Below are 14978 nucleotides of genomic sequence, written 5' to 3'. Positions count from 1 at the left end.
TTTATCATCACTATCACTCTCACTAGAGGATGAGCTTCCGTTACCTCGTGCCATAAGGCACATACGAGAAGAGCTTGATGATGAGTGCTTGCGGCCTCGCCTCTTGTGATGGTGTTCTTCTTCACTTGAAGAATCATCCCATGACCTTATTGACATGAGGGCTTGGTTCTTGCACGCCTTCTTCTTTGTCTTGGGTGTGGGCTTGTTTGGACAAACTTCCACAAAGTGCCCCAACTCACCGCATCCATAGCATCCTCTCTTTCTTTGCTCATTTCTTTGATGGGTGAAGATGATATCTTGGATTTGGATGGGCACACCCTTGACATTGAGTCTTTGGATCATCTTCTCTACCTTGTTGATAAGTTTGATTGATTCTTCATCAATGTCGGAGGTGGAGGAAGATTGATCATCATCACTTGAATCTTCATCATCATCATCATCATCCTCATCTTCTTCTTCATCTTCACTTGAGGAGCTTGAGCTTGAGCTTGAGCTTGTCTCAACTTGCTTGCCCTTCATCTTATTTTTCTCGCTACATGTGAGAGCTTTGCCTTTGCTTGATGAAGAAGCTTCTTCTTGACCCATCTTGCGTGACATTTCAAATGCCACTATCTTGCCAATGACTATGGCCGGGGTCATGGTGCTCAAGCCCTCCATGTTATGAAGGATGGGGATGATGCTTGCATATTTCTTTTGTGGAAGCATGGAGATGATCTTCCTCATAATGTCCACATCATCTAACTTTGTTAATCCTATTGAATGGAGCTCATTGATAATTAGATTTAAATGAGAATACATATCACGAACAAGCTCATCATCATTCATTGTAAAAGAATCATATTTTTGTTTAGCTAGACAATGTTTTTGCTCACGAACATTAGATGTACCGTCATGGAGCTCTTGAAGTTTTAACCAAATTTCATGTGCTGTATTTAAAGTGAACACTTGGTTAAACACATCCATGCTAAAAGATTCAAACAAGCAATTCTTAGCTCTAGCATTGAAATGTATTTCCTTTTCTTCACTCTTTGTGAGTTTATTAGGATTCTTAATGGGTTTCATCCTATCACGTGTGACTCTCCATACTCCTAAATCAACTGCCTCAAGGTAGCAAGCCATTCTAGCTTTATAATAAGGGAAGCTAGTGCCGTCAAAGTGCGGAGGCCTAGAGGTATTTATCCTAACCACTCTAAATGGCATCGGCTCAACGATGGTTAAGCCAAAGGTCCAAATTGAGCCAACTGGCTTCAATACCAATTGAAGGAACCGTGATGCCAAAGAGGGGGGGGGTTGAATTAGGCAACTTAAAAAATCTAACTCTAAACTATGGCCTCTTTTTCTAACCTTAACAAAACCTATGCAAGAGACAAAACTATCTAAATGTGCAACTATGGTTTTGCTAGTGTGTTGCTATCTCTACTGCAAAAGGAGTAATGCAATCAATGTAAATGTGGAAGCTAAAGAGCAAGGTAGAGATATGCAAACTCCCATCGACAACTCTGGTATTTTTACCGAGGTATCGAGAAGCGCGCAAGCTTCCCTCTAGTCCTCATTGGAGCCCCTCACAAGGAATCCCTCGCAAGGGCCAAGCTCCTGGTCGGGTAACTCCGTGGATAGCCTCGGTCCTTCCCCATGTGCAAGTCGATCTCCGACGTGCCTTCCGGCAAGCCTCTCCCATATGCTCCCCGCCGTCTTCACAATCAAGCTTCTGGCCAAAACGCCGCGGGCCTTGTTCCCACCGGTACACAGTGGCGGCCACACCACAAACGTGGTTGGTGTGATCTCGCAAGACTACAAGCCCCTCCGATGTACAACAATGGTTTGCACAAGCACCGAGTGGTAAGAGGTATGCAAACCTCGCTAAACACTAGGCCTAAACCTAGAGCAATCGCATAAGCGGTGGTCTAATCAATCCAAGCACTTCGCAAAGCACCTACGCTAATCACCTAATGAATCACTAAGCACTATGCAAGTGGAGATCACTAAAATGGTGTACAAACACCGTTGATATGTTTCCTCAGCTCCACACACACCATTTGGCCGGTTGGGGGTTGTATTTATAAGCCCCACTAAGAAAATAGCCGTTGGGGACGAAATCCCGCTTTTCTGCTACTGACCGGACGCTGATCACGTCCTAACCGGATGCGTCCGGTTGTCCAGACCGTTAGAGCTGCGATCAACTGATCGGACGCTGCCAGCGTCCGGTCACTTGCCACCGGTCGCAACTTCGCCGCTCTGGAACCTCTCTATACTCGATCGGACGCTACTGTCCTACTTCCAGGCGGTTTGCTGCCAGTGTCTTGTCCAGTGTTCGGTCGCTGCTGCTGACGCCTGTTTGCTGAGCCTCTTGATCGGAGCATCTGGTTGCTTTCCTCCAGCGTCCGGTCGCTTCTGCCAGTGTCCGGTCCAACGTCCGGTCGCCTCTATGAGCTCGTTTCTTCGTGATCTTGCGTGCGGCTTGGTTCCTATCTTCATGTTTGGACTTTGCTTGATATCTTGGGTCTTCTCTTGTGCTCATAGGGTCTTGCTTATAGTGTTGATCATCGGATCATCATGTCGCCTTTGTCCAAGTCACGTCTTGCACCCTATTGAACTACAAAACAATCACTTGCAAATTCATTAGTCGAACTTGGTTGTGTTGGTCATCAAACACCAAAATCCAAAATAAATGGGCCTATAGTCAATTTTCCTTACACTGAGCACCATTAGCTCACTTGGAGGGCGAGAAATAGCAAAAATACAGAGGGAGGTTTTGCCCGTTGAACCTTTGAAGGAGTTGGGTTTGATTGGTGAGATAGTGACATCCCTAAACTCTTTTCAAACCTTAAGTTATATTAATAAACACTATAAAAATGACAAAAGTTATATTAAAAAAATAAGCTTATACATTTTGTTTAAAACAATACGTCATATTAATATTGCTAATTTAATTTTAAATATTCTATATTTTATAAAAGAATACTACTACACATATATTTACGTGATATAACAAACTCAATATATTGATGGTTTATTAATTTTGTGCCTTTATAATATTTCATGTGATACAAGACTGTGAGCGTCGATCTACTTTTGCTCTGCACCATGATGACCCAGGCTTTCCAAACGAAGACTCACTAGTCAATAGTCCTCCTTTGTATCAGTGGAGAAGCCACTCAAAATCTTCTAACGAAGACGGAAAACTCACCGTTCTTAGTCTTTGATGTGACCATCAGTGCAATATGACCGAATAGGTCATCTGGCCAAACGGCTGGTTCGTGTGGTGTCAGCTGTTGGTCTGTGATTAATTCATATTGTGCTGGATTGGATGGCTGGCCTCTTAATTCTCTCGTGCCACTTTTGAGACTATAACAGCGCCAAAGGCGACACCGAGAAACTAATCTCATTCGCTGATGGACGATTACGGTAATATTGCACTGACAGTCACGTCATGACGAAGAATGGCGAGTCTTCCGTCTTCGTATGAAGAACTTGAGTGGCTTCTCCACTGATGCAGACAAAAGACTATTGACCAACGTCCAACGAGCCTCCATTTGGTCAGCATGGAACGTGCTTGGCATGATGTGAAAGGCTTCCATTTGTGCACAAGCAGAGGCTCAGTGTTGTATCACGTAGAAATTTATACTAGGTTATGATCTCATTGGGCGTAGTGGGTGAGCAAGAGGGTGTGTTAGCTACTTGATTTATACTAGGGCCGCGTTTAGTTCCCTGCAGAATTGGTGCCGCCGGAATTCCCCGGGACTGTAGTGCATTGTAGCATTTCGTTTGTATTTGGTAATAATTGTCTAATCGTTGACTAATTAGGCTCAAAACGTTCGTCTTGCAAAGTACAACCAAACTGTGCAATTAGTTTTTGATTTCGTCAACATTTAATACTCCATGCATGTACCGCAAGTTTGATGTGACGGGGAATCTTCTTTTTGCATAGTGCCAAAGTTTGGATTTTGGTGGAACTAAACATGGTCTAGGTTACCTATTTAGTCTACTTACATTTGTACGAATTTGGACAATATGTGTACTTTATGACACTTGGTTTCTATCGACTTGATTGAAATTATGGTGGTGTTTAGATCCAGGGTGTAAAGTTTTGGGGTGTCACATCGGATGTTCTATGGGGGTGTCGCATGAGGTGTTCGAATACTAATAAGAAAACAATCACAGAATCCGTCAATAAACCGCTAGACGAATTTATTAAGCCTAATTAATCTGTCATTAGAATGTGTGTTACTGTAGCACTGCATTGTCAAATCATGGACTAATTAGACTGAAAAGATTCGTCTCGCAAAGTAGTCGTAATCTGTGCAATTAGTTATTTTTTAAGTCTATGTTTAATACTCCATGCATGTAAACAAACATTCAATGGGATATGATGTAAAGTTTTGGGGAGGAACTAAACAAGGGCTATATTGTCAACGTGTACTATCTCATTCTATCACATAAATATTTTTCCTCGTATATAATCTTATAGACTTTTCAAATTCATGCATTTGAAAATTTGAATATATAAACATTATATATGTATGTAATATTTAAAATATCAATTTTCAAATCGATTTGTAGAGGTGGCTAGGGACAAGGATCGCCTCTGGAAAATAGATATGTAGCCCCCATGCTACAAAAAAATGGAGACTATAATTAAAAAATACTAAAATTGAAGATATGATCATGAACAATAATGTAGCTCCAAACAATGTGTTGGTAGGTGGCACATGGATTAATTTGTTACTAAAATTGTAAAAGAATCTACTCTACTCCAATCAAGAACTAAATATAGCATCACATACTAACAATGATCTTGACCACCATGTAATTAGCTAGGAATTTAAATGTATTCAAAGACACCAACCTTTTGTATGATGGATTCACCACATTTTGCTTGCAAGCCTTGCACAAAGTCCAATTGAAAAAGTGCTCTCTAGAATGAAGAAAAAACTAGAATGAGAAGCAATGTAGCCATCAAAATAACGCTAATTAAGCAACAAAATCAAATGAGTGGATGCTTGTTACTAAACTTAAAGCAAGAAGATCAAGCCATTCTTCCAAATACAAGAGCTAGCTTCATCGTCAAGAGCAGCCGCAACAATGGAGGGAGCGGCCCAAATGCGCCCCTCTGTGCTCAGGATGGAAGAAAGAAGGAAGGAGAGGATGGCGCCAGCTTTTTGTACTGTGATGTTATCACTGTCGGTTCTTGTCTAGAACCGATAGTGATAGCCCAACATCACTGACGGTTCTTGGCTAGAACCGACAGTGATAAGTAGATGTCAAGCCACTATCGGTGCAAGCCACAAACCAACAGTGATGTGGACATTAACTGCCCGCTTTGGTCCAGCCCTAATCATTTTCTGATTTTCAAGCTCAGAACCGGCAGTGAAGGTACATCACTGTCGGTTCATAAACACTATGAGAGATTTATGAATTAGCGAACAATATTTACTATCACTTTGTCGGATGAAGAAATAACCAAAATAAAAGTTATAGATCTTGAAGAATTATATAACTTTGATATTCATCACTTTTTCAGTTGAAATTATTTGGTGTTTCAAAATCTAGCTTGAACTTGTCATTTTTAAAATTCAAAATTTGAATTGCTCAAACTTTGTCACACGAAAAGATTGACAAAATCAACACAATATCTTGATAGAGCATGATTTTAGAAAATTTTAGGAAAAAGATCATCAAATTTGGAGTTATTACGAGGGAGAAAGACTAGTTACAAGTTTTAGCGAACAAGGGTGATTTGTCTTTTTAATCTCTTGCTAAAACTTGTAACTAGTCTTTCTCCCTCATAATAACTCCAAATGTGATAATTTTTTTCCTAAAATTTTCTAAAATAATGCTCTATCTAATTATTGTGGTCATCTTCTCATGTGGCTTTGTTTGAAAAAAATCAAATTTTGAATTTCAAAAATATGTAAACATGGAACAACATATTGAAGGAGCATATGGTTTCAAATAAAAAAGTCATGAACATTAAAGTTGTAGAACTCATCAACCTCTACAACTTTTGTTTTGGTCATATTTTCATATAACTAAATTTGAACAATTCAAATTTTGAATTTCAATAAATAATACATTCAAACAAATTTTTGAGACACCAAATGATTTGAACTCAAAAAGTCATGAACATAATAAAAGTTGTAGAACTCATTAAGACCTACAACTTTTATTTTGGTCATTCCTTCATCCGATAAAGTGATAGTAACATTGTTCATAAAACTTACATATCTCTCATATAATTTATGAAACCATAGGAGAGATATGTAAAATTTGTGAATAATGTTGTTACCACTTTGTTGGATGAACAAATGACCAAAATAAAAGTTTTAGATCTTAATGAGTTATATAAGTTTTATATTCATGACTTTTTCGGCTGAAATCATTTACACTTTGAAAATGTTGTTTGAAGTTGCCAATTTATGAAATTCAAAATTTGAACTTTTCAAACTAAGTTACATGAAAAGATGACCAAAATGAAAGTTGTAAATCTTGATGAGTTTTACAACTTTTATGTTTACAACATTTTCATTTTAGATCATTTTCTGACTTAAAATTCAATTCAAAATTCACAAATTCAAATTTTCAATTTTTAAATATAATTTTTATATTTTTTAAAAAGAAAATGTATCATTAGATATATATATATATATCTGCAAGTTGTTTTTTATATGTAGGGGAAAATATAGCAAATTGTTTTTAATACATTTATAAAAAAATATGCAGAACTAACATTTAAAAATTCCAAAAATATGAAAATATTTGAAGGGACAGCTGCTGATTGAGCCGCCCCTACAAATCTACCCATTTGAAGGGGCGGCTCGTATCAACAGCCGCCCCTACTGTGCCATTTGTAGGGGGCGGCTGACCTCACGGAACCTCGGCGGGGCACTGTTGGGGCGACTGCAGAGTGAGCCGCTCCTACAAAAAAAAAGGTGCCGTTGCTACAAATCATTTGCGTAGCAGTGATAGAGGCTTACCAGCCGCGAGGTATAGTACCTCAGATCAGTTACACTTCTTGCCAAAGGAACAGTGACAGCGCCCAAACGTGTTGCACAAGTGATGTCGCAGTCCCAAAAAGCTGCTTCCTTCTTCCACATTTTATTTGTCTAGTGTCATTCATTAATTTGACCATTCAACAGAAGTAAGTGCGCTCTTTGGACGTGTGGCAGTTCTGTCATTTCAGCATCATGGTCAAATATATATACGGCTGAAATGCATGCTTCATGGACGCAGCGGTTCCCTCGTGACTGGTATTGACCATACACCCCCCAGGTTCTCCCATAAGAACTAGGAATTGAAGCTCACTGTTCTCATACAATACAATGCTAGGAAGGCGTTACTTCCTTCCTACCGTGTTTCTGGTGATTCAGCTGATCCTGATAAGCATCGTCAGCCAGCAGGCTCATGGGCTTAAAGATGTTTGTCATGGGTGTTCATGTAAGTGCTAAGGGACTATTTGATTGTTATCGAGTGTTTTTTTTTTCTGAACGTTTGTTTCGATTGTGGCTGTGGATAAGTTCATTCTCAGACGTCTCAGTTTTTTCATTCTTTCATATATGTGTTAGCTGCAATCTATATAGTACACTCATGACACAAGAAATTTCATTCTCATACGTCTCAGTTCTTCTCATGACACCAGTTCGCACGACTCTTCCTTCCTTCTCTGCCGTCGCACAGCTGCTCCCTTCTCTGTCGCGGCCAGACTCCTCCCTTCTGTCTGCGCCACCACCAGCCTCCTCTTAGCCACGTCTACCATCTCTGCTGCCGTGCAGCTGCGTTTCCCATCTCCGCTGCCGCCGGTGGTCCCTGCCATTGCTGCCCGATGTCCACATCTCCCCACCGCCCATCATCCATGCCTCCTCGATCCCCTGTAGCAGCCCGCTGTTCCCACCTCCTCCCCCGCCGCTCAGCTGCCAGATCTGCACATAAGGCCACCAGGGATGGCATGTCTAGCTGTTGTGGCCAACTAGCGCTGCAAAGATACCGCCTACCCCACTAGGGTCCGTGGTACCCCGTCGCCTAGCGCATAAGTGTACCTAGGCGGCCGCGGAGTGACGCCTTGTGAAATACTGGATATATATTATATCTACACGCATAATAAAAAAATATATCTAGAAAATTCAAAATCTTATAACTTGGAACAAATCGAGTATTTTAGAGTATGTTCTCCCATCTTTAGTAAATCACCTTCCCTAAGGGTACATGCTCATTTATCAGTTTTAATATGTTCATATGCTCATTTTAAGATACTCCAAATCTTACTCCATGGAAAAATTTCAATGGAGCTTGTATTTTTAGTACTCTATTCCAAATTAAAAGATATTTTGACTTTTCTAGATACATAGTTTTTGCTATACACCTAAATATACACTATGTAGATACATAGTAAAAACAATGTACATAAAAATGCCAAAATGTCTTCTAATTTGGAAAGGAGTGAGTATATTGTTAATTTGTTATAATATCGTGATAGTAGTACATAAAATAAGTATAACTAGTATACTTGACTTGCGTACTATCCTAGATGGTCTGGTATGATCACATACTCTCTATGTGTCCACTTCGTCGGGCCATATGCACCATAAATCTTAAGATACACATTTATAGGGTATAAGAGTAAGATCAAAGAAGAAAATGGGTTAGATAAGATAAGACATTTAAATACACAGTGGCAGATCCAGAAATTGATTTCGACTGACTTAGCTAAATTAGTTATAATCTTTTGTAATTGTATAAATTCTACACCTTTTATTAAGTAGCTTTGCTTATGCATGACTAGGGCAGCAGCATGGGCAGCCTGGGCCGTAGATCCGCTTTTGCGTGCTTACGGGTAGCCAATATCGGTGTTTACTTTGGTCAAAGAATATCAATAGAAAATGTAACTGATTATTAGGTGAAATAAAAATAGAAAAATAAATAAAAAGACTCGGTAGTTCAATATTCTCTCCATTCCAAATTATAAGACATTCTAACTTTCTTGGAGAATCAAAGAATCTTAAGTTTGACCAAAATTATAGAGAGAATTACAAAAATTTATGACATCAAATAGGTATACTATAAAAATATAATTAATGAAATTTAATGATAATGATTTGGTATCATAAATGTTATTATTTTAATATAAATTTTGTCAAACTCGAGATACTTTGACTCTCTAAGAAAGTTGAAATGACTAATAATTTGGGATGGAGGGAACAACATAGTTATTTTAATAATGTTTTTTGTTTAGAACCATTTAGGAGATTTTAGAAGTGTTTGAAAATCTTAGCAGTCTATGAATTTGTATTTCTAGAGACATTTTGGTTCCTACCCCCTGGAGGTTTCTATAGAGATGACTGTTGATGGAGCTGCATCTGGGAAACAAAATTGGCATAGTAGTGAACATCTATATTAATATAGTTATTCCCATGTTTATTTGTTTAGAACCATTTAGGAAATGTTTCTCATAGCTATAGCTAGCATCTGTTGAGCCCTCTAAGGCCCTGTGTTGGATCCACATTAACTAAACTTTTGCCAGCTAATTTGGCTAGCTAAAGTTTAGCTGTGGTTGTTTGGATCATCTAAATAATTGGTTTTTATTTACCATGTTGACCATAGTTTTGTGGATCCCAATATGGACACGAAAAAAGAGGGGCGATTTTGTCGTTACTCACGCTTTAGCTGGATTGGAACAGCTAAACGGATGGTATACATTTTAGCCTCCAGCTAAATTTTAGCTGAGTTTTAGCTGTCTCTGTTTGGATCCCTAGCTGCTAAACTATTTTAGCAGCTGAAGTTTATCCGGTGGATCCAAACAGAGCCTAAGAAAAGTACCTAGCATAAGCAGCTCCAACCGTATGGTTTATCATGGTTCCAAATGCCCAGCAGTCACACAGACAATTTAAAATAGAAAATACTATCAATTTTGTAGTTGTTGAACTGTGATGAACAACTTTGTTTAACAAAATGAGCAAGAGCAATTGATACTTGACGGCCTGCTTTTGGGTCCACGCGCAGGTAGCTGGGGAGATGGTCATACACGTCCTTGCGGACCAACAGTGAGGACCCCGCCGTGCCATCGTCCGCCATGTCCTAGACATGCATGAGAAGGTCTTCTTCTTCTTAATGCAATGCCTGGGGTGGTCATACCCCGCAGGTCCAGTTTTTATTATAAATATATCGCTGATCAGCATAAATAAACTGGACCTTCTCCAAATGGATCGAGGATCCAAATTCAGTGTATGCATCCGAGTGTCTATATATTGAAGTTTTACTACAATAATCCTGTACTAGCTAGTTTGTATTTTGAAAGATGAATTATATCAATATTATATCGTGTCCAATATACACTGCCTTCTTTCTTGAATGATTATGATATCTACTCTTCTTTCTGCACTTTACATTAGTATTCTTTCGGGCTTTGATATAGGTCACTGTGGAATGTGCCTAAATACATACTGTTTGAGTATGTAAATCGAGAACAAGAGAATGAAAATGATTGAACTCCACTTCTCCCATTCACACTGATCAGGTTTATATACACTATGAACCATCGCGTGGTGGCACTACGCCAGATTTGCACATCACTGCCGGCCTCATCACTGTCGGATTTGTGAGAACCGGCAGTGATGTACCTTCACTGCCGGCTATGAGTTTGAAAATAAAAAAAATGATTGGTGCTGGGCTAAAACCGGCAATGAAGGACCACATCACTGTCGGTTTTTTGCTTGAACCGGCAGTGTTTTGGCGGGCACTCATCACTACCGGTTTAAGCCAAGAGCCGATAGTGATTGGGCACTATCACTGTCGGTTCTAGCCAAGAACCGACGGTGATAAGCCTACAACACAAAAAGGCTGCAGCCGTCCTCTCCTTCCTCCTCTCTTCCATCCTGAGAACAGAGGTGCGCGTTTGGCAAAAACGACGGTGGAGTTGGCATGATCCGGTGGAGTCCGACGAGATCCGGTCCCCTCCTCCTCCCTGGCAGCGGATCCTCCCCTCTCCTCCCTGACGGCGGATCCGGCCATCTCCTCCTTCCCAGCGGTGGACCCGGCCCCCTCCTCCCCAGCAGCGGATCTGGCGACCTCCACCACCTCCACCTCCACCTCTAGATCCGGCAACCTCCACCATCTCCACCACCCCCAGGTCCAGATCCGGTGACTCCACTCCAGATCCGGTGGACGGTGGCCCCGACAAGCGGTGGCATGCACGCGCCGATCATGTAGCTGTGGATGGGCTCGGCGGGCCTGTCCATGGATTTTTCTTTTTTTTTCTTTTTTATTTGATTAATCGAGGCGGGCATTTCAACCGCCTCGGGAAAGATCGATTTACCGTGACCATTGAACCGAGGCGGTTGTGATGCCCGCCTCCGTAAATCCATTTTGCCTGCCGTGGAAAAATTTACAGTAGTAGTGATTATTCAGCTTTTAAATACAAATTAATATTAACAAAGCTTCAACAGAAATTCGGATGGATACCGAATCTGGAGTCAATTTGGGAGAACGTTTCAATTTGTTAGGCAGATCAGTATCAACCAACAAAAGCGTGATTGGTAGACTGGTTCCAGTTAGCAGTGGCTCGTGGGATGCACAGATATGGTTGGATGGACACGCAGCAGGGCCTAGCCGATGCCATCTATGGAGCCCTGCCGAGCTAGGCTCCAGAGAAACGAGTATCCTTTCCATTTCTTTTGAGCCTAGCACGCAGAATCGGAGCACGAGTGCGCATGCATCATCATGGCCCGTGCAAGAGACAACGAGCGCAACTGCGAGCCACCAAGCAGACAACCAAACAACTAAATGTATTTATCTAGTATATATACTCATACAGCTAGTCAACCAAACATATACAACAAGCCTGTCCTAGTAGCTTAGTCAGACCCCTAGGGAGCAAGCCAGGCTTCTCTGATCACCGAACCAACCACATCCTAACTTCATGTAATTATATATTTTGGCGTAAAGTCCTATTAACATGGCGAGCGATGGCACGACGGTCCTGGAAAACTTGGGGGGCAATTTTGTGTAGGATTTCCGTATCCACCTGCACATGATCCAAACGCAAACCGTCAAGTATCTGATCTTCATCTTGTTAAATATATATCTCTTATAAAGTCATGCCCACTACAAGTTTTATCTCAATATACAAGCAATCTACATCATCTTCCACTAATTATCCACATCATCTCCCACTAATTAGCCATATGATCCGACTAACTTCTAACTTCTCAATGCAAAGCTATCCATGCTATTTCCACTTAATTTCATTCTAAATTCTTCGTGATTCCCGCAACAACGCGCGGGGCATCTTCTAGTTAACAATACAGTCCCCGGTGAACAACCAAAATAAGCTTATCGGTTAGAACCGTCACATTTGTTGAGTTGTCACGTAGACTGTTGATTGTTTCGAATGAATTATATTGAGATAAGCCTATCGGTTAGAACTGTCATAGAGCATCTCAACCGGATATCCCATCCAATCTCTTATATCTAAAAAGAAGTGTTTTAGGAAATGGAGGTGCAGCAGCAAATCTCCTATACATATTATTTTTAAGAGGTCTCCTAAAAAAAGAATCTTTTCTCCTAAATAAAGGATACAACCCCTCTCCCATATTCCTAGAGAAATATAGGAGATAAGTTTTAGATAATCTGTTAAAGTAGTGCTCTCTTATATCTTGGCTGCTTTGTGTTAGTGTGCCACTAATTCGTTTCTTGTTGGTGAGAAGTTACCATTTTTGTTGCCACTGCATATTTGTAAATTGTGATTGCACTCTTCTAGCTGCACATTGTTGGATTGTATGTTTTCCCCAGGAAGATGTGAAATCAGGCTGTCTGGAGTTGCTTGCTAGGATGACTAAACATGTATATGTTTGTTAGTATAACAGAAATCTTCGCAGTCCATTACCGTCTCTGATCTGATAGAATGTTCAGATGAATCATGAACATAAGATGATAATCAGGTGGTGAAGTCTTTGTAATCCAAACAATTTTGTGGTTTACATGAATGGTTGCTTCTTTGGATTTGCTCAAAATGGTCCTGTGTCTGCGTCCACTACGCCAGATTTGCACATCACTGCCGGCCTCATCACTGTCGGATTTGTGAAAACTGGCAGTGATGTACCTTCACTGCCGGTTATGGGTTTGAAAATAAAAAAAATGATTGGTGCTGGGCTAAAACTGGCAGTGAAGGACCACATCACTGCCAGTTTTTGGCTTGAACCGGCAGTGTTTTGGTGGGCACTCATCACTGTTGGTTTAAGCCAAGAGCCGATAGTGATTGGGCACTATCACTGTCAGTTCTAGCCAAGAACCGACGGTGATAAGCCTACGACACAAAAAGGCTGCAGCCGTCCTCTCCTTCCTCCTCTCTTCCATCCTGAGAACAGAGGCGCGCGTTTGGACCCTTCCCTCCATTGTTGCGGCTGCTCTTCACCATGAAGCTAGTGCTTGGATTTTGAAGAATGGCTTGATCTTTTTGCTTTAAGGTTAGTAACAAACATCGATTCCTTTGATTTTGTTGCTTAATTAGCTTCGTTTTGATGGCTACATTGCTTGATTCTCATTCAAGTTCTTTCTCCATTCTAGAGAGCACTTTTCCAATTGGACATTTGTGCAAGGCTCAAATTGTGGTGAATCCATCATCCAAAAGGTTGGTGTCTATAAAAGGTTGGTGCTCAAATTGTGCAAGGCTCAAATTGTGTTCTGCAGGGAAACGATGATGATGTGGACATGCCTGACGTAGCCATCGACGATGTTGACGAGGAACCCGTTGTCAACACGAAACCTATGGCCATAGTTAATAATGTGTTTAGGAACACGCTAGCTGATAGCATCGAGGATAACGATGGCATTTCTCAACTGCTACGTAATGTAGAGACCGGATGTCTTAGTGAAAGACAGCTGAGAAAGTTAGAGAAAATGAGACAAGATGGCAAAACACCATTGTATAGGAGTTATCCAATGAGCAAACTAGAAGCCGACATCATGCTGTTAGAGTTCAAATCGACAAACGGATTGAGCGATAAAGGCTTCGATCAGTTGTTAGGTATAATAAGTAAAATGCTCCCAGAAAAAAATGAGTTGCCAGAAAAGACATACTTGGCCAAGTAAATGATCTGCCCCATCGGTCTCGAGGTTGAAAAAATCCACGCGTGTTACAATGATTGCATATTGTACCATGGAGAAAAATACAAAGACTTGGACAAGTGCCCCAAGTGTGAAGCTTCATGATACAAGGAAGGCCCGTCAAATGAGGGTAACAAGACCAGAGGAGGTCCCATAAAGGTCGTTTGGTATTTCCCTATAGCTCTCCGAGTGCATAGGCTATTTGCATGTGCAAAGTCAGCCAAGCTATTGCGTTGGCATGGCAAAGAGCGTAAGAAAGATACAATGATGAGGCACCCCGCCGATGGGCATGACTGGAGGACTATCAATACTATGTTCTATAAGGACATCAGTGGAGAGGTAAGGCACCTTTCGTTTGCTTTGAGCACAGATGGGATGAATCCTTTTGATCAGGTTAGAAGCAATCATAGCACCTGGCCAGTGACGCTCTGTATATACAACCTTCCACCTTGGGTCTGTATGAAGCGGTCGTACATCCAGAGGCCACTACTAATCCAAGGGCCAAGACAACCTGGGATTCACATCGATGTGTTAATGGAACCAGTGATCGATGAACTAGTGGAGATGTTTGAAAAGGGGTGTGCCGAATGTTTGGGATGAGTACAAAAAGGAACATGTCATGATCAAGGGAGTAATTATCGCTACAATCACGGACCTACCAGGTCGAGGTTCGTTGTCCGGAGAGAAGACAAAAGGCTATACTGGATGTGTCGAGTGCTTGGACGACACCGATACGGTAAATCTGTCAAATAACTCAAAGATAGTTTATATGGGACACCGTAGGTTCCTACCTAAGGATCACCCTTACCACAGGAATAGAAAAGATTTCAATGGTACTATTGAGAAATGCTTAGATCCAAAATATCGAGATGGGCCTGCGATAC

The 14978-nt window shown here is 40.9% G+C and overlaps 1 long non-coding RNA gene across 1 annotated transcript; it reads left to right on the top strand.

Annotated features, from left to right (window-relative positions):
* Positions 1–7243: 7243 nt before the first annotated feature.
* On the top strand, positions 7244–10321 carry LOC136484290 (uncharacterized). Its single transcript, XR_010765858.1, has 2 exons — positions 7244–7434; positions 9994–10321. It is a non-coding gene; the product is annotated as an uncharacterized lncRNA (long non-coding RNA).
* Positions 10322–14978: the final 4657 nt, after the last annotated feature.

Source organism: Miscanthus floridulus, chromosome 9 (genome assembly GCF_019320115.1).
Source record: "Miscanthus floridulus cultivar M001 chromosome 9, ASM1932011v1, whole genome shotgun sequence".
NCBI lineage: Eukaryota > Viridiplantae > Streptophyta > Magnoliopsida > Poales > Poaceae > Miscanthus > Miscanthus floridulus.
Note: the sequence above shows the minus strand (reverse complement) of the source record. Positions and strands in the feature narration are given on the sequence as shown.